This window comes from Macrotis lagotis, chromosome 2, assembly GCF_037893015.1.
Source record: "Macrotis lagotis isolate mMagLag1 chromosome 2, bilby.v1.9.chrom.fasta, whole genome shotgun sequence".
Lineage (NCBI taxonomy): Eukaryota > Metazoa > Chordata > Mammalia > Peramelemorphia > Peramelidae > Macrotis > Macrotis lagotis.
The window spans coordinates 252,922,125-252,945,839 of record NC_133659.1 but is presented as its reverse complement, the minus strand read 5'-3'; the positions used below and the strand labels follow the sequence as shown (position 1 = coordinate 252,945,839).

Sequence of the window (23,715 nt, the reverse complement as noted above, 5' to 3'; positions counted from 1 at the left end):
TACACATTTTTGTTGCCCTTTAGGCATAGTTCCAAATAGCTCTCCAGAAAGGTTGGATGAGTTCACAGCTCCAGATCCATCAACTTTTTTTTTTTTTTTTTTTTTTTTTTTAGGATTTTGCAAGGCAAATGGGGTTAAGTGGCTTGCCCAAGGCCACACAGCTAGGTAATTATTAAGTGTCTGAGACCGGATTTGAACCCAGGTACTCCTGACTCCAAGGCTGGTGCTTTATCCAATATGCCACCTAGCTACCCCGATCCATAAACTTTTAATGAAAATGATGTTGTTTCCTTGACTTGGTTTCCAAGGTGATAAAAAGGCTTCTTTTTCTCTTTTCTCCAACACCCCACCCCACCAACAATATACATATACTCTCTCTCACTCCCTTCTCTACCTGGCTTCAGAGTCTGGCCTGCATTGGTTACCAGTGTGTTCTGGGGGAACACAATGCAAGAAAGGGTAGAGAAAACTGTACTTTATTATCATATCATTACAGACTCAACAGAAAAGGAGAAAAGCTTCAAGTGAGGCTCTTTATCCATGACCATGGATCCTTATCCATGCACACACAAATATATACACACATAAGCATACATATCTATAACATATATTTAAATGCAAACACATTTCTTCTATTTGCATATTTGTGTGTATTGTTGACATTCTCTTTGGAAATGATAGCACTGATAATGTGAATAATATATGTAATTGTGGGGAAGGAGGGAGAAGGGGAATCAAAGATAAAATCCATGATAGAATTTTTCATTCATCCACACCTATGAAGTACTCTTTGACTTAAAAGCTGCAGTCCTTAGCATATTGCAGTTGTCATTTTCATTCTAGAAGGGATTCCAAACCTAGGGTTCATGAACTTGACTTAGTGAATATTATTTCAGTGCTATTTCAATACAATTTATTTCCTGTGTAATACTATGTATTTTATTTAATTCATTTAGGAACATGATTCTGAGAAGGGTTCCATAGGCTTTTCCAGATTGTCAAAGGTGTCCAGGACACCTAATTCTAGTCTTGATGCTGACCCAAAGAGAAACTCCACATGCCTCATGGAGCCATGATCTGAGCACATATGACTAGTTTTTTGACTTTGCTTCTAAGAGGAATCCACAAACTTGTACCAGAAATCTCATTTCTTTATAGTTCTGCCCCAAATCAAATGAACAAATATTTACAAGGCATTTATTATTGCATTAGGTACTATTCATACTCCTTAGAAGTATGAGATCAGAGCTTAGGAACTGACAACATTGTTGTTTAGTGATTTCAGTCTTGTCTAACTCTTCATGAATTTTCTTAGCAAAGATACCAAAGTAGTTTGCCATCTCCTTCTCTCATTCATTTTATAGATGGTGTAAATGAGACAAGGAGGAGTAGATGACCTGTCCAGATCACACAGCTAGTAAGTGTCTAAGGCCAGATCTGAACTCAGGAAAATGAGTCTTCCTGACTCCAGATCTGGTGTCTTATCCACTGTGCCGCCTAGCTCCCTTTCTGACACCTTTAACTTCTACCATGTTGATAGTAGTTTTCTCTCACTCATCCTTATTGTTTCATGAGGTTCAGTGTGCCACACAGCATTTACCAGTTGGGATTGTTTTGTTACTTGAAGCATTTCCTTTTCATTAAAGCAACTGATTTGGGTAAGATTAGAAGCCCATCCATGATAGGGCTGGATTAGATGACTGTTTAGGTTTATTTTAGCTCTCAATACTATTATCCTCATTAGTATCAAATTCTTATCAATTGATTCCTCTCATACACAATGTAATAACAAAAATAGTGGCATACATTTTATAATTCCTTACAGTTTTCAAAACAGCTTTGTACCTATTATGTAATTTGATCTTTATACTTTTTTTAAGATTTTTTTGCAAGGCAAATGGGGTTAAGTGGCTTGCCCAAAGCCACACAACTAGGTAATTATTAAGCATCTGAGACAGGATTTGAACCCAGGTACTCCTAATTCCAGGGCTGGTGCTTTACCCACTGCGCCACCTAGCTGCCCCAATTTGATCTTTATAAGGACCCTTCAGCAGGGTAGTTTTACTTATTCCAGTGTTTTTGATGAGGAGAAGGCAAGTGATTTGGCTGAGGTCACAGGGTTAGGAAGTGGTTAAATGGGACTTCAATCCAAGTCAAGTGATTTGTAGACTGACTTCTTATCTATAAATGTGTACCTCTGTATAGGTGCCTAGACAGGAAGCAAGTAAATTTGGGTATTTATCTGAATATACATGCATAGAAAGACCAGCATAGAATACATGGTAGCAGACCTACCTTAGTAACTTTGCAGGGAGTTGCAAAATGACCAACTTGTCAATGATTTCACTCACTCACAAAACTATCTCTTTCCCTACTACTGATGTCCTAAGCATGTTATGTCCAATTAAAGATATTCAATAGCTTTCTTTTCTTTTGTTTTCCATTATAAAAATCCACATAGCTATGCATATAATTTGGATCTCCAGAGGAACAGGTGGGTTACAGTCTGTAAATTCAAGACACATTTTCCTCTTTTCACCCTAGTTTTTAAGTGCTCAAATAAGAAACATAAGTATGGGAATTTTTTAAATGATGCAAATGTGGGACCTTTGGGTGCTTACTATCTGTTTCTTTGAAATACATAGACCTTTTGTATAACAGGAACTTTCATTCATTAATCTACTGGTGTTTCTAAACAAGGGTCACATATATTGTATAGCTTTATGTATAAAGATGTATCAAGTCTTATGTTTTCATGGGTATTCATGAGCCAGTACAAAGAATCTTGGAGTAGAATTCAGGATATTGAAGTGAAACAGCACTAGTTCAGAACCTGATAATGGTTGGTATGTGACCTTGAGCAAGTCCACAAAAAAAATGTGTAGGGCTACTTAATCTACCAAACCATTTAGTTAAGCAACCAATTTGACAGATCTTTTCTATGATTAGCCCCTCAGTAAATGGACTTTATAATTCATACATACCCACATATACAAAATATATGTATTTATAGATAGAATTATATATATGTGTGTGTGTGTGTGTGTGTGTGTGTGTGTGTGTGTGTGTGTGTGGAGAGTGAGAAAGTAGAGAAAGAACATGAATTTCATAGGATTTACTATGTTCCAGGGCTAGAGATACAAATTCAAGAAAGTACTATGCTTGCCCTCAAGGAGCTTACATTCTAATAGAGGAATAAAACATACCAACATAAAAAGGAGAGCTGTAGAACAGAGGAGGGATAATAATGCATCAGCTTGTTTGGTGGGCCCTGGAGGTCTGATTCCAAGGAAGATTAAAAAAAACTCACTATCAGAGCTAGACATACCAGGATTATAACCCAACATCCTGATGGTTGGCAATGGGGATAGTGACCAGAGTAGAAGTATCATGATATGGAGATGACCTCATTTGAACTGGTTTCAGCTTGTTGTTGTGTTGGTGCTACACAGATGTCATTGGCATCACTAACACTTCAGGTATCTGTCCAGTAACCCTGTCTGGGCTCTCTGTTCTAGGCCTCATCCTCATTCCCTCATCCTCTCATCTTACAAAGTATAACTCCCTAAATTAGGCAGCCAGTGAAATTAGTTTTGAAACCAGATAATGGTTGAGACTGAGATTATGAGCATGTTCATGAGTATTTGTGTGATTGTGTGTATGTGTGTGATAGCTTTACCTGTCCTCATATTGATAAATCAATTAATCAACAAGCATTTGTTAAACTCCTACAATATTACAGTCACTGTGTTAGGGAATATAAATGCAAATTCCATAAACAAAACTGCTCCTAAAGATACATATCAGCATTGTCATAGAAATAGTGGTAGAAGTTTGGAGGCATTATAATATTTCTACAACCTGCTAGCCTTAAGAGCTGAAAGGTGAAAATGTCAACCAATCCATTGTTTTTCCTTCCTTATGCAAAAACAGTTGGTTGAACTGATTTTTTTCCCCTCCTAAACTGAATGAATTGAGCTGGTGTCTTGGCATCTGATAAACCCAGGCTTACAGTTTTTTTTTTTTGTTTGTTTTTTTAGTGTCTGCATGAGTCAGTGTCAGTAGTTGGGCCCTACTAGGCTTATTGTTGAATTCCAATGTACTAAGCAATTCAGTCAAAGAATTAATTTGTCCAAGATTTTCCCTAAAGTGATCCAGGTATTTTGGACTCAAATAGACTCAATCATGGTATAAATATGAAATTTTATTCAAGGAGGCCAAGAGAACTGGTTGATGTTGACAATTTAGAAACTAAATCAGTTAAATGGATTAGGATTGTAGAAAACCAGGCAGATGTTTGGCCTCATTGATAACAGACTCAGCTTTCCCCTTTCAGACAAACTATGATAATGTTAGAGATGTAACTCTTGTGTCAGAGATTTGGTTTGATGGTGTGCTACTGTATATTTAACTTTAGGTCTTGGAGACTGAAGAAATGTTCTTGAGGCTATCTTTAATCCCATCTATTTTTAAAGTTTCTATAATTCTAAACTGTATGTGTATTTAGGTGCACATACACTCATATTATCTGAAACTGTATCTATAGTTGGCTGAAAAGTGACAGATTCATTTGAACCATCAGGGTTTTTTCCTTTACATAAAATCATAGAATATCAGAACTGGAAGGTACTTTAATGACTATCGATTCTAATTCTTATACTTTTAGAGAAGAGAAAACTGATTCTCAAAGAAATGACTTGCTTGACATCATATAGTGAATTGTGGCTGATTTGGAACTAGACAATTCAGTTTGCCTGATTCTATTGGTTTGCATAATATAGACCCTAAATTAATCAGAGTTGCAGTTGCTGCTTTCTTGTTTTATTTATTTTTTTTATTTTGAAAATGTAACCTCAAATTCAAACAATTTGAAATGTAGGCTCTTGTATGGATATAATTAAGAAAGTATGTGATAAGATGGTGGTCCTAACAAACTAAAGGATCTTAGGGGAGCGGATTTGTGTTAAGGACTAAGGGGAAAGGATATTGCTAGTTCAAAAATTTTATTACTTGAAAAAATTTTATAAAATTATTTTGACTATCCCTTTGCTTTTAGTCAAAGTTTCCAGGAGATAGGACATCTCTACTTTGTGGGGACTTTTGGGACTACAAAAAGGAGTTGCTACAAATATTTTTATCCATGTATCCTTTTCCTATTTTGGATCAAAGGGTAAGCACAGTACAGTGACTTTGAGGGCTCAGTTCTAAATCACTTTACATGAAGATTGGAGCAAGTTAGAGAACCAACAGCAGTGCCTTAGTGCCAGTCACCTCCTTTAGGAAACCTTTTTGAATTTGCTCTTCTCCTCAAGAATTGTAGCTGTTTAGTCATTTTTCAGTTATATCCCTACTCTTCATGGCTCCCTTTGGGGTTTTCTTGATAAAGAACCTCTGGTGGTTTGTCATTTCCTTCTCCAGATCATTTTTAGAAGTGAGGCAACTTAAATAGAGTTAAGTAACTTGCCCAAGGTCACAGAGTACCTGAGGACTTAGGAAGTAAACTTAATAAAAATCTCCTGGTCCAATATTCTATCTACTTTATCCCCTAGATGCCCTTTCCCCAAGATTATCTTTTATCTATTTTATATCTATCGATATATTATGTACCTGTTGTCTTTCCAGGCTAGATTATAGTGATGCATCCCTCTTACTTGGAATGCAGCAGGTACTTAACAGATGTTTGTTGATTGATCATGTCTAGTTCCTTCCCCTTCTGTGATTCTAAGCTCAAGATTGGAGTGGAAAAGTAGTCCTTATCTTTTCTGGTAAATTCAGATTATGGATCTCTGACTTGAAACAGAAATAGAAAACCCCTTCTTTTTGCTCTTCCCTAGGGGGCTATTTTCAACTATGGAGAATTTGTATTTGACTATGGTCAAATTCCTTTTGGATAAACCCTTATAGACATGTCAAGGGATGATGTTTTTCTGGAAAGCCCAATTCCTAGAGAGAAGATGAAAAACAGTGAAACTTGGAGCTAGAGTCTGTGTATCATTTAGATGATGCCTGTTATCCAGGTGAAAATAAAAAAAAATCAGTCTATTCTCAACTTCTCTTAAATACCATATTTTTCTACATACAGATAATAGATAGGATTTTATAGCTTTTATTTTACAAGTTTGTCATCCATTAGAACCAGTCTGAGGCTGATGAATTACAGTAAGTCACCTATGCAGGGTGATTTGAACAGTCTCAGCCAAAGTCCCAATCCTGCTCAAATTCTCACTCTTTACCATTAGAGACTTATTACTTTGGTTAAATTTTACCTCTCAGAAGCATCTTCTAATAAAATAATGATAACTTGTATCTCTATTGTACATTTCATGCCCATTTGATCCTCACAACAACCCTGTAAGGTAGATTATCTTTATTTTACATATAAAGAAACTGAGGCATTAAAAGTAGTGCAATTTGCAGTGAGAAACAATTAAGATGATGTAAGAACTTTGCAAATATTAGACTGCTTCCTAAGTGTTATTGCTCCACAATAATAGATTTAAATGTAAAAGGAACTTTAGAGATAATCTAGTATAATAATAATAATAATAAAATTTAGATACTCTAGACAAGATTATCTCTAGTCTCTTTCTTTAAAATGAAAGAACCAAAATAGATAAATGACTTGCCCACATTCAAACCAGATTCAAACCCACAACATTTGAGCATAATTCAAATACTCTTTGAGCTAATAGACTTAGGACAAGTGTGTGACTACATTTTAGGGAGCTGTAAACTGAATTCAAGATTGCCTCCCAAGGACAAAGTCCTAGAACCAGATAATTCCAAGGGGGGGAGCCCACTCTTCTTTCTTTTTTTTTTTTTAGTTTTTGCAAGGCAGTGGGGTTAAGTGGCTTGCCCAAGGCCACACAGCTAGGTAGTTATTAAGTGTCTGAGGCCAGATTTGAACTCAGGTACTATTGACTCCAGGGCCGGTGCTCTATACACTGCACCACCTAGCCACCCCAGGGTCCACTCTTGACTGAATGAGTCCAGTACCTTTCCTTCTTTACCTCTCAAAGTTCCGTAAAAAAAAAAAAAGGGGTTCAGATCAACCTTGAGTCAGTGGAGACAGTGTGATTGTCTTAGACTAAATGCAGGGTGGCTCTTACTCATAGATGAAGTAAAAAATTGCCTTCATTCTGTGATTTGAAGAACTTCCCCAAATCTCACCCCCAAACATCTCTTCCACTGCTTTTTCTGGAATCTGAAATCCCATTATAAATACTGATGTTGTTGATTGTTTTGTTTATTAACGTTCCTAGAAAAATCTGTCACATTTTATTCATACTATGCAAGAGAGATAGTAAAATTTTAGCACATGGATTCTTTATCAAGTATACCTACATGAACTGTTACCTGTCAAGAAACACGGCCAGGAGTGATAGGACACAGAACATTTTTATGGGGGATGGAGGGAAAAAAGTCTAGAACATGAAATACTTCCAGGAAACAATGGATTCTATCCATGGGACAACTTCCAAGTTGTTAAGAGATCCTGAGAAAGAGTATGAAAAGAATGAAACTCTAAAAGAAAGACAGGGAGTAAGAAAGATGAATTTTGTCCAATTTTATCATTTTCTGAATAGGCAGATTTGTAACAGACTTTTCTGTCTTATCTCTGGCATTATCTACAACATGATAGATAATGCTAGAGAGAAGGAGAATTGGAGACATTAGAATATTATCTGAAAAATCCAGAACACACTTTCACTTGAATGATAGAGACATGGAAGACACTACCAGTTTCTGGCCTGAATTAGTTGAGTTTACAAAATGTGGTCTGCAGTTTGATAAAGGTCTTCCAGGTGGTCTGGGAACTGGTTCTGAAATGTGTGCATGAGTACACGTACACATGCATGTGCTGAAAGTTTATTTTCCCTGACAGACTTTAATCCATATTTACTTTAGTTCCATATCTGTGATCTCATCTACATGGGTTTTCTCTCCATCAAAGCACAAGCCCCTTACTTGACTTTTCATCCTCTATGATTCTTATCTATAAATTCTCTACAGAGGAATCACCCAGTTCATTAAAGGCCTGCTCTAGATGTTTTTACACATCTTGGGCACCATGGTATTCATTAATTTAAATCTATCTTCAAAACTACATGAATATTTAAAATATATTCTCATTTTTAAAAAAAGAATCACAGTAATGCAAAGTTCTATAATATATTTACATATATTCATGTAAAATGTAATAACATTTTATGTAGCATTTTTAGCTTTCCAGAACATTTTACAAATAATATCTCATGTTATCCCTACAACAAAGCTGAGGAGGCAAGTGCTGTTATTCTCATTTTACAGATGCATGATATTGTTGTGTTTGTTCATTCATTTCATTGTGTCTGACTCTTTGTGATCTCATTTGGGGTTTTGTTAGCAAAGATATCAGAGTGGGCTGATATTTCCTTCTCCAGTTCATTTTACAGTGGAGGAAGCTGAGACAAACAGGGTGACATGACTTGCTCAGGGTCACAAAGCTAACAAATGTAATATCCTCATTTTACAGATAAGGCTTCCTTTCCCCCCTTAATTCTAGTGTCTTCCTTTAGTTGGTTTTGACAACTTGTACAGAGTTGTTTAGATTATGAATTCTTTGATAGCAGGAACTGATTTTTGCCCTTGATTGTAATTTCCATGCTTAGCACATATTTAATAAATATTGTTATTCATTCTTTATTCTTGAAAAGGACCAATGACATCAAAGGGTGATATTTATTGACTGACTGAGGCAGACAGAATTTAAGTAACTTTCCCAGGGTCACACAGCTAATGAATGTCTAAGGGTGGATTTGAATTCACATCTTAAAATTCATTAAGTCCTGCTCTGATATCTTATGGTAGCCTAGAAGAGACCCAGGATTCTAAAAGACTATGCCAGACTAGCAATATATTGAACGGATCTGTATAGTTAAATTCAGAGACACTTCTCACTACAAGTTTGGGCACCAGCATAGGAAATTTTCAGGTACAGAGAAATTCCTATTAAGGCAAAGAGGGGTTGTAAAGTCTTGGTGGAGATAGAATTCACCTCTAGGAAAGGATACACTTAAAGAATTGAGGTAGATTTAGACTTAAGGTTAATATCTATAGTATCCATAGTATTGTATCTATTATATCTGTTCAGGGTGTCCTCAGAATCTCATTGCAGTCAATCAGGGTAATTTTTTATATTTCACTTCTAAAAAGTTTTCCAATCACATGTAAAAAACTTTAAATATTCATTTAAAAAAATATTGAGTTCCAGATTCCTTTACTGACAAGGTAAGCAATTTGCTAAGGGTTCATTAGGATGACTTTTGGAAGATCTTGTATATATGCATATTTCTATTTGTGGTGGCCAGCTGGTGTGAGACCTTAAAAACTCAAAGTCTTTTGCTGTTCACAAGATAATGGGACAATAGATCACACTCTCCACATTCCATCCTGATGCTCTAGACTCATATAGGTTTTCTTATTTTAGCCTCAACTCCCTCTTCAGTACTTTGACTGTTTCCTAAACCCTGTTTCTTCTTCAGAAAGAGCAGTTAGCAGAATAAGGAAGTGGCTGAAACTTCTTTCTAATTCTGTATACCACTGTGATTTAAAGGGCTTTGCTTTCTGATTTAGGGAAGACGGGGAAGGAGGAAGGAGATTGACACCATAGGAAGAAATGTTAAGCAAAAATAAGAGGTCTTTAGATGTCTCTGTAGGTGTGGGGTTTAGGGAAGAGCAGGCAATCAGGAAGGGTGGTAATTACTATGCTACTATTTCCCCTGGGTGTTGTGAGAATTCTTTTTGAACTGCTTGTAAAAAAGGGAGGGAGAGAGAGAGAGAGAGAGAGAGAGAGAGAGAGAGAGAGAGAGAGAGAGAGAGAGAGAGAGAGAAGACAGTAAATATACATCTAATGATGTGCTAAATAAATTATTATTGTTATTATTATGACTATTATTATAGCAACTGCAACTTGTTCTCTCCTCCAAGTTGCCAAGTCAAAAAAGGAATCATTTCCCCTTTAGTCGGGTCTAATCTGCTACAATTACAGTTAATCAATGAATCAACAAGGATTTCAGGATGCCTTTTATGTGCCAGAATAGTGCTACATCCTGGAGATCAAAAGATGAGGTGGAATAACTCCTGCCTTCAAGGAGTTTGCATTCCAATAGGGAAGACAACATGTCTTGTGTACAAGTGTAACTGCAAATATAAACAACCATTATGTGAATGATGTAAACACACATACGTAAACACACATACATATAATACCTATGTATGTTTTTCCCAGTCCTTTTTGGTCTTCATACCTCTAGGCTTTTTATCTGCTCTTCAGTATGTAAGGAAATAAATTTTAATGTTCACCATGAACATGCACAAGACAATAAAATAGTTTCATTAATTTTTCATAGGGAACATTTTATTTGAAACATAACCATATTTTAAAATATAAAGTTAAATGTTTATCAGAACACAATCCCATAAATAAGTGAGACGCTTGGTTCTGTTTCTCATCAACCAATAGTTTGATTCTTGGTATTTTTTTTTAACAAGCTCCCCACATCTCATGGTCTAGCCTCCAGTATTTTTCTTCCTTTGGATGTGATTGAGAACTGGGAATCCCAAAGTACCATGATCAGTTTGTTATAATAAAATTAAAACCTAGTGAGCATATTTAATGAGAATGGAATTCAATTCTTCAAGGGTATGCCAAAAATTTCGTAATGTCATTGATTGGAAATCAATATAGCTATTTTGGGTTATTTTGAAGATCAATTAACCTGTGTTCCACTAGATCACTATGGTTGATCTTTTCCTAGTTCTATATGAAAAAGCATTTGTATCCAATCCTCATTCATTTGGTTTTAGACATTATTATTCCTTCAACTGTCACTTTCATATTTTGCAGATGTGCTATAATTCCCTCTCTCTTTTCTATCTTAGCCCTCCCTCATAAGTCTCAGCTCTGCAATTTATATTTTTTATTAATACTACTTAGGGAATATTTCTATAAGCTATGATAACTATTTATTTCCAGTACCTTGCTTGACAAGATTCTTGTATCCATTGATCCTACATGATCTCTCATACTCCAGATTGAAAATCCCTGGTGCTTGAGTTCAGTCTTGAAGAAAACCAGATTTTAAGAGGTGAAAGTGAGGAAGGGGAGAATTTCTTGCATGGGATTTGTGTAGCCAATACAAAGGCGAAGGGATGGGATATTGATCAGTGTAGGTGAAGAACAGTAAATAAGGTGATATGGCTGAATTGTAGAGTTCATGGAAGAGAGCAATTTGTACAATGATTGGAAAGATAGGAAGGGGCCAGGTGGTGAAGTTTTAAATAACAGGGTTTTAGAGATAATAGGGAGTGACTGAAGGTTAATGAATGGGAGGGGGAAAAGATATAGTCAGACCTGAGCCTTAGGAAAACCACAGTTCTTGAGGAACCTGGTAATTGAGCAGTACAAACCAGTCATTAAAAACTGGTCACTAGTTTGATCCCTGAGGTTCAATTCTGGTTATATTTGCTATTTTCTCCCCCTTGTCTGCCCTTCCCCAGTCACAACCTGGGAGGAGTGAACAACTTCTGGTGAGGGCCTTGTCTTTCTTTTTAGAGAGGTGAAGCTTTTTGACTAAGCCTTAAGATCTCTTGAAAGAAGGTCAGGGGCGGTGGCTAGGTGGCACGGTGAACAGAGCACCAGCCCTGGAGTCAGGAGTACCTGAGTTCCCTCAGACACTTAATAATTACCTAGCTGTGTGGCCTTGGGCAAGCCACTTAACCCCATTACTTTGCAAAAAAAGAAAGAAAGAAGGCCATAATACTCTATTTGGAGGTGTTTAGGCCAAATTTAGGACTCTGGGTCGGAGAGAGGCAACAAGTATCTCTTCTTTCTCTGATGCCTTATCCCCTAATTTCTTAGATATATTATGCTTTTAAAATGTCAGTTTTTGAATAATAATTTTTTAAGAAAACCTTTTCCTTCCCAGACTTACTAAGGGATGCCAGAATGGAGGGGGGTGGGGTGGGGGAAGTGGGTGGCCTGACACCTGTTGGCTTTTTCCAGTTTGAAGGTATACAAATGAGTAAGCACCCCCATTTTGCATTTCCCTAGGGAAAACAGTCTGGGCCTTTAGAGGGTCCTGCACATTTGCCTAACAACTCAATCTAGGGTTGGCTTCTCCCCAGCCTCAGTTTTGCATTAGCATTGTTCCAGTCCTTTCAGAAGATAAATTGAGGTAGGAAGGGGTAAACTCTTGAGGCCTGTTAAGACTCTCTCACAAAAAAAAGGCCAAGGTATACCTTCACAAGCCAGATCCTACTTCATTCCCAAATCGGTGGAGAATGATTGTGAGATCTCTTAACCTGCCTCCCCCCACTCCCCAATCTCTAGGCTCCTGCTCTCCAGGGCCAGGGCGCCAAGGTGTCTGGGGATGGCACAAGCTCAGTCTTCGGGATGCCAAAACAACCCAGTTGGAGCTGGAAGGGGTTGGGAGAAGGACAGAATTCTTTTATCAGTCATCGAATGGTTCACAATGCTGGCAGTTGACTTTTCCTACTTTTCCTACATCTCCCTCCCCACCCCCCATATATGTATATATTATAAAGCAAGAAAATTAGCATTGAAAAAACCCAGATTTCGCTTCAGTGAGCCGTTGAGGACAGGGTCTCCAGCTGGCTCTGGGTGATTTCCTGGAGAATCTGTGCGACACACACCACAGATTGGCAGTTATCAATTCAGCGTCAGTCCCCCAGGCCCTAGAAGGTCGATTGCTGTTAAGGGCTTGGCGGGAGAAAGGAAAGTGTTCTCCAGTCTGAGTTCCTTTCAGCAGAAATCCCACCACCTGCTTTCTTGATGGTGATCTGGCAGTGGGGCTGTTAGATAGGGGAAGGGTCCTGGGAAGGCTTTGGGGAGCCGCGCTGGCTCCTCACTTGTCGCTAACCGCTGAACATCCCTCCTCTTTTGTTCCAGCATCCCGCACTCCCTCGGCAAACGTCTAATACTAAAGTCTCCCATTTCTTAAGACCCGATCATCACATTTTGGGAGCAGTTAACAAAGGTCGAATCAAGTTGGGGAATTTCATGAAAGTGCTTCGGAATTCAGGTGGTGGGTACCCTCTACCACGTAGCCCTTCAATCTCCTACTTTATTGCAGCAGCGGCCTTGATGTTGGCACTTCTCTGTGTCGGAGGTCTATTAGCCCCTTAGCCCCATTTTCTAACCTGCTTCTCAAAGTTTGGAGGAGCTGTGTCTGGAATATAGTGGTCTGGGCCTAGTTGAAACTCACCTTGGCTTCGGCCTACATCTACACCATTGAATCATATATACTTCAAGACTGGGGCAGAGCACGTTTTTTTTTTTTTCTGGTAATAAAGAGGAAATTCGCCAGAAAAGCGCAAAGGCGAGAAGAAGACAGAGAGCAGCGGAGAGACAGAGAGGGACTGTAGCGCAGGGAGCGTAGATGTCCGACTGGGGAGAGGAAAATTGTTTAGGTAAATAGCTTAGGGATGAGGCCTGCGGCTGAAGTCTGTCTATGAGGCGAGAGGGTGACTGATTTTCTCATCCCCCATCCCAGATGCTAACTCAGACCCGGGCTGGCCCTCTTAGCCTCCCCAGCGGGGGAAAAACTAGGAGAAAGATACCGTCTCCTGGGTCCGCGAAGACTGAAGTGTCCTATGATGCAGAGGTCACTCGGGGAGAGAGAGTCCGATCAGCAGGGGCTTACTGTGCATCCGTCCGAACCCCCGGGAGGGGCTGTCATTAGAATCGCATTAATCGGTGATCAGTTTGATTCAGTTTTCCCCCAATACCCGGGGGCGATTCGTCTAATCCCCCCCCCCCCCCATCTCCTAGTCTCAGTCCCATTTTTGCCTCCTGCGATAGGTAATTTGGAATACTCAGAAGCTTGCAAAGTTTTTTTTTTAATGTTGCAGATTTCATTTTATTCTTCCGATTACCAAGAAGCAGGGACCGCAGATGCCACTCCAGTTTTGCCCATTACCAGTCCGAGACAAAAACTAAACTTGGGCCAAACGTGTTCCCTAGTCCTGTTCACTGCACCCCTCTTTCCCTCTTTAAATATTTCCAGAGAGAGAGAGAGAGAGAGAGAGAGAGAGAGAGAGAGAGAGAGAGAGATCTACCTCGGGAACCCGCGACTCGACACTATTCTCTTTCTAAGCTCTTCTAGTCAGCCTCGCTAACAGACTATTCCTTTTACTTGCTTTTCTAACGACTCCTAAAGTGATAGCTGCCTCAATGCACCACTTTATTTAGCCCCTCTGTAACTACATATATCCCCATGTAAATAGATCTGGTAGCTGTCGTCCTAGCAAGCCAGGAACATCCTTCCAGAGTCAGTCATCTAGAAATAGCCTCGTGTACAAATCTCTTTCTGTCGCTAAGTATAAATATGCCTCTATAGAGATATATACTAAGGCTGTGCCATAGTCACCCATCACTACATAATTATAACCTTATATACATATAGATATCTCTATAGAGTTATAGATGCCAGCCACCGCCTATAACTCTAGGGAGAGATCACAGTCTGTACATATAGGACAACCAATGCTTATCTATATTTTTGTAACTATGTAGTTATAAATAGATATGACTATATATAGTTGCAATTGTATAGAACTGTCTTCGTAACCTTATATGGCTGGAGTCATATTCTGAAACTCCTGTATATCACTAACAGTAAGCATATATCTCCCTGTGCATAATTCTAACTATATACATTTATCTTTATAGCTCTACAAAGATATAAATCTGTCAATGCATCAAATGTCTACATGAGGATGACTATAGATAGAGCTATATATTTCTTTCCGTATAAATATCTGGGACTATAACTAGACGGTATACGGATAGATAAAAGTACATAGATATAATTATATATTTTTCCGGGCATAAATCTGAAAATATAACCACATCCTATTTAGGTATGGTTAGAGAGGTAACGGCATTTTATAGCTATCAGTCTGTCAATATAAACAACTATAGTCTCTCCTTATAGAAATAAGTTATAGGCAGAGCAATAAATTTATTTGCCCATCTAAATTTTTCGGGATAACGAGATGCAGACACAGATCTAGAGATATGAGCTGCACATATTTTCCCAGATGTCAATTTATGCAGAACATCCATGTCTGCTTGGTGTAGATAGACATAGATATAACATACATTTCTTGCAGAGAAGGGTTGACCGCTGGCTGCTGCACTCCTTTTAAACAAAAGCAAAACCCACCCACGCGGAGGAAAGTTTCTGCTCCTCAGTGTCCCTAATCTGTAGTGCTCCTAGTCCATCCAGTTCCACACTGGGGAGGATGATGGAAGGGAATAGTCCGGAGCTTCAAAAAAAAATGTAGAAAAAGGTAATTTCATTTATTTCCCACCCCTCTCCTTAAAAAAAAAAAAAGAGAGAGAGAGAGAGAGAAAAAAAGAAACAAAATCCCGAGATGAGTCTCTCTGGAACCCTTGGCCCGCTTAGAAAGACAAAGAACAGTAACGGCAAGATATGGGTGCTTAGAGGCTGTTATTTTAAGAAGGCCCAGGCCGAGGCAAGACTTGACTTAACTATCGTTTCCCAGTCTCTCCTCGGCCGTTTTTACGAGCCTGATCGTGCTGTGCCTTTCAGATCGGCCTCAGCCTCAGCCCGCGCCAGCTACGCTGCGGAGGAGAGCTGCCGCCGAATCTGCTGGGGCTTGGAACCACTCACAGCTAGCTAGCTCACACTTGGACTTTTTTCCTTTTAAAATTTATTGTCAATATGCTCGTTTCTTTGCTGCTGCATATTTCTTCTTAATTCCCCCTCTCCCAAATAAGAGGACGAATGGGCTTTTCTCTCTATTAAAAAAAAATTCTTGCTTTTGATTTTAAAACAAGTGGTAAATGTGTTTCTCTGAACTGTTAGTCCAAGCCAATCTTCGGAAATTTAAAAACAACGTTTATTTATTAAGAGACTTCGGGTTTCAATCATTTTAAGTCTCTTTATTTATGATCGATTTTATTTTTCACAAAGTAATTTTTGAATGTTGGAGGATTTACGGTTTTTCCTGGTTTATTTTTCATTGCTATTACTTATTTTTATTTGTTTTTGTGTATATGTATGTGTGTTTTAAAGGTAGAGGTGTTTGCTGTACTCGAAATATTAGGGTGTCCCGATACCACATTTCTGTTCTAATAATCAAATCTCTCCGATTGCCTCCAGCCCCCTCCCCTCCCCAGCCGGGGGAAAAAGGATTCTAGGAGAATTGTACCTGAAAAGAACGAGGGGGATGCTGGTATTATCCGGGAAGAAATGATCTTTTCTTCTTTAATGAAGTAGGCTCGGCTTCTGAACACACTGTAGAAAAATAAGACAACACGTCCCGGCTTTTCCAAACTGTTACGCAAAGGGTTAAATTTGCCTGATCCCAGTCAGAGTGCCCCAGGCCCCCCACTGCCCAGGCTTCTTAAAGATTTCTCTCCCTTCTTTGGACCAGCAGAACTCGCTCCAGGGGAGTGCCAGGGGAGAGAGTATGAGAACCAGGACTAAAAACTCACTGATTGGTGTAGACACAGATATAACATATCCAACTTCTCCCCATTTCTTCCCCCCACCTTAAGCCCTGCACTTCAAATACTTTGCTCCTTTCTTTTTGACCTGACATTTTAGAATAGGGACTTCAGCTTTAGTTTGTCTAATGCTCCCTGTAACTCCCCCCACAGAGCCCCCATCTCTGTTTCCCCAACATTTATAGTCTCTAAAACAACCTCCAAGAGAAGGAATCTCTAACTTTGCCCTCCCCTCTTTCCTCTTCCCTCCTCCTCCCCAGGTTTCAAACCAGGGATGAGGGTGTTAATTTTCAATCTCCTCTATCCAAAAGTACCTAAAGAAACTTTCTTCCTCCGTTTCTTTTTTTTTTCTTTCCCATGCTCTAGCCTTCCCTCAAGACGGGAATGCCTCCTTTCTCTCTTTTCTTTTCCTTACAGATCTCCCCCTTTTATCATAGATTGTTATTATGCTGAGGAGCAATTGCTAACTCATGTTATTTTTGCATGTTGTTATAAAAGAGACTTGTTCACGCAGGGTCAGGGACTGGTAGTTTGAGACTGGAAGGTGGCCCCCAAACCCATGGGCAAACCCCACTGTGCAGAGTACAAACACACAAATGTATGTTGTCAGAGCTTATCTACAGAGAAGCATACGTACAACCCTCTCCCACCCTTAGCACAGAATTCCCACCCCCACAGTCTCCGAGCACAGTATCCCCCCTTCCCCTCAACCAACTGGCAGGTACCAATACACACCCATGACCACAGGCCCCAGAACCAATACACACCCACGGAGAGATTCGAAAGCAGGCCTACCCAACACATCTAAGTAAAGAAAAAATAGATAGGAACCGAATTTGCAGATCTATTCTCTCTCTTACAACCTGGAGGGACGAGTGAGGCCTCTGTCTCTCTCTCCCTGTCTCTCTCCCTCTTTTTTTCTCCTTGTTTACAGATTCAGAGAAGCCCAAGGCCCATAAATCTTAAGGGGCCTATGGAGAGCAAAGCACATTTGTATGCATCGTTAGAAGTCGCTAATACCTAAACCCATTAACGAGCGTGTATGCTCGCGGTTTCCGGTGTGTATTAACTTAGAGTTAAATTCTGGAGGAAAGGGCATTGTGTGAATTAACATAAGCCAAATCCATCACGGGCTTTGTCATATCAGATTAGTCAACCGTGGATTTGTGGTTCCGAGTGTGTGTGTGTGTGTGTGTGTGTGTGTGTGTGTGTGTGTGTATGCGTGGACTCGGCCCACTAAACTTTTCTTTTTGAAGGAGGGTCTCGGAACAAATCGGGTTCTCCAAGCCCCAAGCCCAGTTAATTCCAAAAAGCCGTACTGAAGAAACCGTGGAGGGGAGAATCCAGTGTGTGTGTGTGTGTGTGTGTGTACTTTTGTATGGCGGGTGTGGAGAAGTCCATATCTGAGGTCACAATGGCCCAGTTACCATTGCCAAGAAGGCTTTGGGGTGTGGTGAGAGGAGGATGCCAGAAGCTGTTGTATGTTGTATGGTTATGGTTGTGATAAGGCAGCGCTGTGATTTTTGTTTTTTTTTTTGGGGGGGGGGAGAGAGAGAGAGAGAGAGAGAGAGAGAGAGAGAGAGAGAGAGAGAGAAGGGACAAGTAGAGTCTCTGAACTTTAATTACACAGAGAAAGGCGATTGGGGGGAGGGGAGGAGAAAAAAAAAGGAGCTTGCTGGAAGGAGGTAGGAGAAGGGAAAGGGATGGGGGAGGGAAGGCCAGGCATAAAACTGCCTGGTTCTAGTGCTTTTCTCCTTGAAGTCCGGCCGTTGGACCCGGCAAAGGAGACAGAGAAAGATCCCAGGGCTCTCCAGAATTTTCCTTCCCCTTATGTTCCATCCCTGCTCCCCCCGCCCCTTGCCAACGTCCCGCCAAAGTGGAACATGGAGACAATTATCTGAATAATTCCAAGCCTAAGTTTTTTTTTAAGCCTTTCCATCAATTATCTGGAGCCTTTGAGCACGATGGACACAACCCCAGCTGGGGTCTGAAGGATCGCTGTAATCGAGGCCATGTAGATCTAACTGAATGCAGGCATTACAGGAGAGGGAGGGGGAGAGCGAGTGGCAGCATGGACAGAGACACCCTGGGGTCCTCAGAGAAGAAGCCGAATGCAATTTTTAAAATGGGCAGCGTGTGAATAAACTGGATGTTTGACTCTGGGCTCTGTGAATGCAGCCACACCGAGATGGCGTAGTCGGGAGGAATAGCGAAGCTCTCCCTTTCTCGCCCTCCACTGCAGTGCAAAGGGGGCCTCAGCCAGAGCTGCTAACGCGCGGGCTTGCTCCGGGCTCCGGAGTGGAGGGAGGGGAGTGCCAAGGGGGGAGGGGGAGGGGAGGGGAAGGGAGGCGGGCGCGAGGGGGGGGGTGGGGGGAGCCTCGGGCCGTCCCTGGGTGCTGTGAACTTTAGTTGGAGCCGGCCGCTTGTCAGCCCCAGAAAGCGTTAAAGGTGCAGCAGCCCGCGCCAGCATCCACAACCGCCTTTGTAAGGGTGATTTATGACTTCAATCTTGGTTCACCGAGAGTTCACATGGATTTCGCTGCTGTTGAAGGTTAAAAGATGGTCTTCCCTTGACAAGTGGGACTATTGAAAATTCCTCCTTCTCTCTCTCTCTCTCTCTCTCTCTCTCTCTCTCTCTCTCCGTTTTTTAAAGAGACGAATTGGATCTCAGAGGAGAAAAAAAAAGTAGAAGGAGGATAAGGGGAGAGGAGAAAGGGTCAGGAACATTTTCCCCCCAAATCTAGAGCTGGTCTGGCTGAGCGAGGAGAAGGGGAAGGAGGGGGGAGGGGCTTCAAAAGTCTCATATTCAGAGGCCCAAATAGTTGCATTTTAAAAACAGCCCATTTTTAAAGCAGCCAATTATCCAGATAACTTGGGCCATAAGTGAGTGTGTGTTTAGGGTCGGGGTGGGGGTGGGGGGAATTTGGAGCAGGAGAAGTTTAAGGGTAAGGAAATAGATTTGAGTTATTCCAATAGGCTTTCCATAGTGAAACAGTTCTCTAGCTCTGCTCTGTTCTCCACTTGCATGTGGAGACACTAATCAAATGTTTTGAAGGGTATAGTTGGGAGGGGGAAGAAATTTTTAAGCCCAAATGATCACTGTCTCCTGTCTACATAGCCCAAGTGGCTTCAGATCTGAAAGGGAAGGAAGCAGTGACAGTGAGCATTGGAAGTTGAGATTTGGAGGTTAAATGAGAGTGCAGACTCAATTTTACAGATTCTGCATAATTTACCCAGCTTCATACAGTCTTACCTCTGAACTCCATCATGAATGCAGCACCCTTGCCAGGGCAGGGAAGACACACCAATAGTTGGATTTCAGTAGCCATGCCCCCCAATTTTTTTCCCCTGAAGACCTGATAGGGTTGTGACAGCTAGTCAGCTCAAGGGAGAAAGCACTGAGCCCAGAATCAAGAAGTCCTAGGTGCAAATCCAGTCTCAGTCACTGGGCAAATCACTTAATCTGTTTGCCTCAGTTTCCCCATTTGCAAAACAGGAATAATAATAGTACCTCTACTTCTAAGGTTGTTTGAAGGATCAAATGAGATAATATTTTAAAGGCACAATTACCATAGTGCCTAGCACATAGTTACTATATAAATGTCAGCTATTATTATTATTAGGCATTAACTGAGATAATATTTGTAAAGTTCATGGCATAGGTGCTATATAAATTCTGTTGTTATTATCTTCTCTAACCTTGATTACTTCTTCTCTGAACACTGGCAAATAGGATCATTCAGGGGATTTAGGGAAATGCCAGGCCCTGATGTTTTCTAACTGGGAAGGGGAAAGGAATTTAACATTTAAATTATATGTAAATGAGAAGAAAGCAGATGGGAAGGCTTCAGAGTTTGAATTGGGAGTCTCTTTCAGTCCCAGGTCCCTTTGGCCCATTCCTCCTCCAAAGCCATGTTCTCTCTTCCCTTGCTAGTGATTTGGATAGCATGGAGGTTGGGGTAGAGGGAATAGAGAGAATGGAGTCATTTTTAACTGCTCAGGAAATAGACTTTTATTGACCTTTTAGAATTTGGGGCACCAAGAGAAACAAGAGCATTACCTTTTTTCTTTTTTTTTAGTTTTTTTAGTTTTCTTCCACTGAATGTGAATCCTAAAGACACTGATAAGGGGAAAGAAAATGACAGAACCTGGCTGGTATGTATATGAGGCAGGGCAATATTTGAGAACTGACTGTGAGGTAAGGTTTGTTTCAAAAATTTTTAAAGCATTGCTAGCTCTAAGAAGGGGACAGAATGCCCAGTCAACTTCGAGAGAATGACATTAGTTTTTCCCTTGGGATGAGGGGCAAAGTTGGCTCCTGGATCTTTTTGAATCTGCCATATTTTTTCTTCTATAGGCCATTTCTAGAGAAAACATTCAATCTCCAAAGTCCTATTTTGAGTCTAGTGGGAGACTATCGGATTTAATGGGTGAGTGGGGGGGGGGGGTGTAAGGAGGAGGTTTTATAAGGCTATAAATTGCTATATAAATAAGTTATTATTACAAAGAGAGTAAATCTGATATAGAAAAAGAACACTAGACATGATTTCAGGAGAAGCATGAGTTTAAATCTTGATCAATAATATGTTGTTATTGTTCAGTTGCTTCCAACTGTAACTCTTTGTGGGGTTTTCTTGACAAAGATACTAAAATGGTTTGCCCATTTCCTTCTCTAGCTCATTTTACAGATGAGACAAACAAGATTAAGTGACTTGCTCAATGTCACACAGCTAGTAAATGAGGCCAGATTTGAACACAGGAAGTTGAGTCTTTCTTAATTCCAGGCCCAATAATCTATCCAGTAGCTGCCCTGAAAATAGCCATAAATAGCCTGGCTAAATTACTTAATCTCTCTGAGTCTCAGTTTTCACAGTATTCCTGGAGATAATATTTGTAGTAGCTGAAACACAGGGTTGTTCTGTAAAACTTCAAGTGTTATGCAAATATGAATTGTTCTTAGTCCTTTCTTTCTTTTTTTTAGAGATAAAAAGGTTTATTTAAGTTTCCTGTGGTTAGCAGAAGCTAAGATGAGAGTTATCCATGAGAGAACAAGCATTGAGGAAAGGTTTAGGGGCATGAGGGATTATTTTATCACAATCCTCAAGAGGACAAGCAATCAGGGGAGTAAGTAGAGAAGAGTATGGGGAATAAGAGGTTATTTTGGGGATCACACTCCTTCAGAGCTTGCTGCCCTCCCAAAGGAAGACAAGCCCATTTCTTCTTGAATAGGGCTTAGGGAAGTGTTCCAAATTATATGAGAGAAGGCATCTTTATGAAATCCCAACTAGACTCTTCATGGAAGAAAGAATAGGAAACTGAGATTGACTGGGGAGTTTGAAGAAGTGAGAAGAGGGAATATTATCAAACTATATGTTTTCTTTCCTTGAATCTTAGCTCTTCTGGCATGAGAACCAAGAAGTGAGACAAGTGGGGGTTAGGGAAAATAAAGAGATTCTATTCATTCATTTCCCAAATTTGACCTATCCTCAGTTTATGTTGATTAGCAAGAAAAATCAGGAAATCTCCTAGCTTGGGTTTTACTTTGATTGAGCAAAAGGGACCAAACATCCTCTAGGGATTATATTAAAATTTAGACTCTGTCTTTTTCTACATGATTGGTTCATATGTTTGTGTTTATGTGTAAGACTGAAAAAATTATGAATGATTAATTTGAAATTAACACTATATAATTTCACAGTTCTTTTCCCTTAAGAGGTTTTCCAAAGGGGGGGAAATGGTCTCAGACCAGGGTGAGCATCTCTTCAAAAGTTGCCCAGCAAGACCCTACTGGAGGCAGAATTATAATTACTAAGGTTTTCCATGCTAGTATTTAAAGAATACTAGTAATTCTCAGGAGCCTCTAGCATCAAAAGCACATTTTAGACTCAACTCCTTTGATAACACTGGGTGACAAATCTGTTTCCCATAGGAAGAAGGAAACATATCATCTTAGCAAAGATGCTAGAGGAATGCAAAAATTAAACACAGGCAATCAGGGTTCTTAGCCTAAAAGGGGAACTGCTCCCTACTCCACGCTAATGTGTCCCCAACTCTGTCTTTCTGTCCCAAGATATATACCCAGCTAGATCTCTCTACACACATGCAATACCTCCCCCCCCCTTCTCCATCTCTCTGGGTTTACCAAAGAATATCTTATGCTGGGAAGGCTGGGGGATGGGGAAGTAGGGGCAATGGGATCTGCCAGTTGTTGCACATCTGTAAAGGCCTGGAAGTAGAGAAAATTGCTCCAGTCCCATTAGATCATTTCCACTGAAAATATCTCACAGCAACCAAACACCCCCAGGGCACAGCCTGTTCTTATCTCCCCCACCCCACCACCTCCTCCTCTTTTCTTAGAGACCAACACAGAACAGAGAAAGAGATGAAAAAAGAAAATGGCACAAAGGAAGAGAGATGGATATTCATAACGAAAAACTAGAGACCTAGACCTAGAAAACAGAGATCCATAGAGATACCTATTGACAGAGACACAAAGTTTCCCCGCCTCTATTGTCCCCCTTTTCTCTTTCTGAGCATTGGCAATGAGAATCTTTCACACACAATGAAATGGACTTCTGTCTCTTAGAGTCAGGGGGCTGCCTCAGATGACTTTACAGGCCTTGAACCTCAACACCTCCTGCTTGTTTAATCTCTTGCTCCAATTCTCCCACTCCTCTTCTTTTTCTAATTTTAATGTGGCTCTGGGCAGAAGAGAACTGCATATCCTGTACTACTGATCCTAAACCTGTCTCTCTCTCTTCCCTACCTTTTGGTCATCCTTGATCTCTCCAGGGCTGGGGCCTGCTACATAAGATCAGGTCAAAGTGTCTGATTGATATTAGCAAGTATTTTTTATTTTACTGCTTGCCAGGTTAAATAAAGAAACCTTGGGTGAAAAAAAGGGGAAAAATCCCAAACTCTATTGGGGTTCCCCCCCCCCCGCCCTGCTTTCCAGATACTAGCTTTTTCAATGAAACAGTGTGCTGTTGTTCTTAGAAAAAAAACATTCCCCCACCATCTCAGTTCGGAGGGTTTGAGTTTCACCGTCCGTTCACCCCCATTAATCACCCCAGCAGCTTAAACATCACCCAGCCCCTCTGGCCCTTTTTTCTTCTTCTCTCTGTTAGTATTCATGGCGGGCCACTCAGCACTGCTGCATGCCTCACAAAGACCCC

General features: G+C 40.3%; 1 protein-coding gene and 1 long non-coding RNA gene across 3 annotated transcripts in view; one reads left to right on the top strand and one right to left on the bottom strand.

Annotated features, from left to right (window-relative positions):
- The window catches only part of HOXC4 (homeobox C4), a 142,772-nt gene that overhangs the window by 53,867 nt on the left and 65,190 nt on the right, over positions 1 to 23,715 (top strand). The window contains exon 1 of the transcript XR_012476096.1: positions 19,465 to 20,695. The gene's annotated coding sequence lies outside the window, so the exon portion shown is untranslated. Of the gene's footprint in view, positions 20,696 to 23,715 lie in introns of the transcript that reaches the window.
- On the bottom strand, positions 13,827 to 17,773 carry LOC141514728 (uncharacterized). Of its 2 annotated transcripts, none has more exons than XR_012476104.1 (3): positions 17,276 to 17,773; positions 16,243 to 16,328; positions 13,827 to 15,333 (listed from the first exon to the last, which is right to left on the bottom strand). It is a non-coding gene; the product is annotated as an uncharacterized LOC141514728 (long non-coding RNA). The 2 variants fall into 2 exon arrangements; XR_012476103.1 differs by having other exon boundaries at positions 16,855 to 17,768.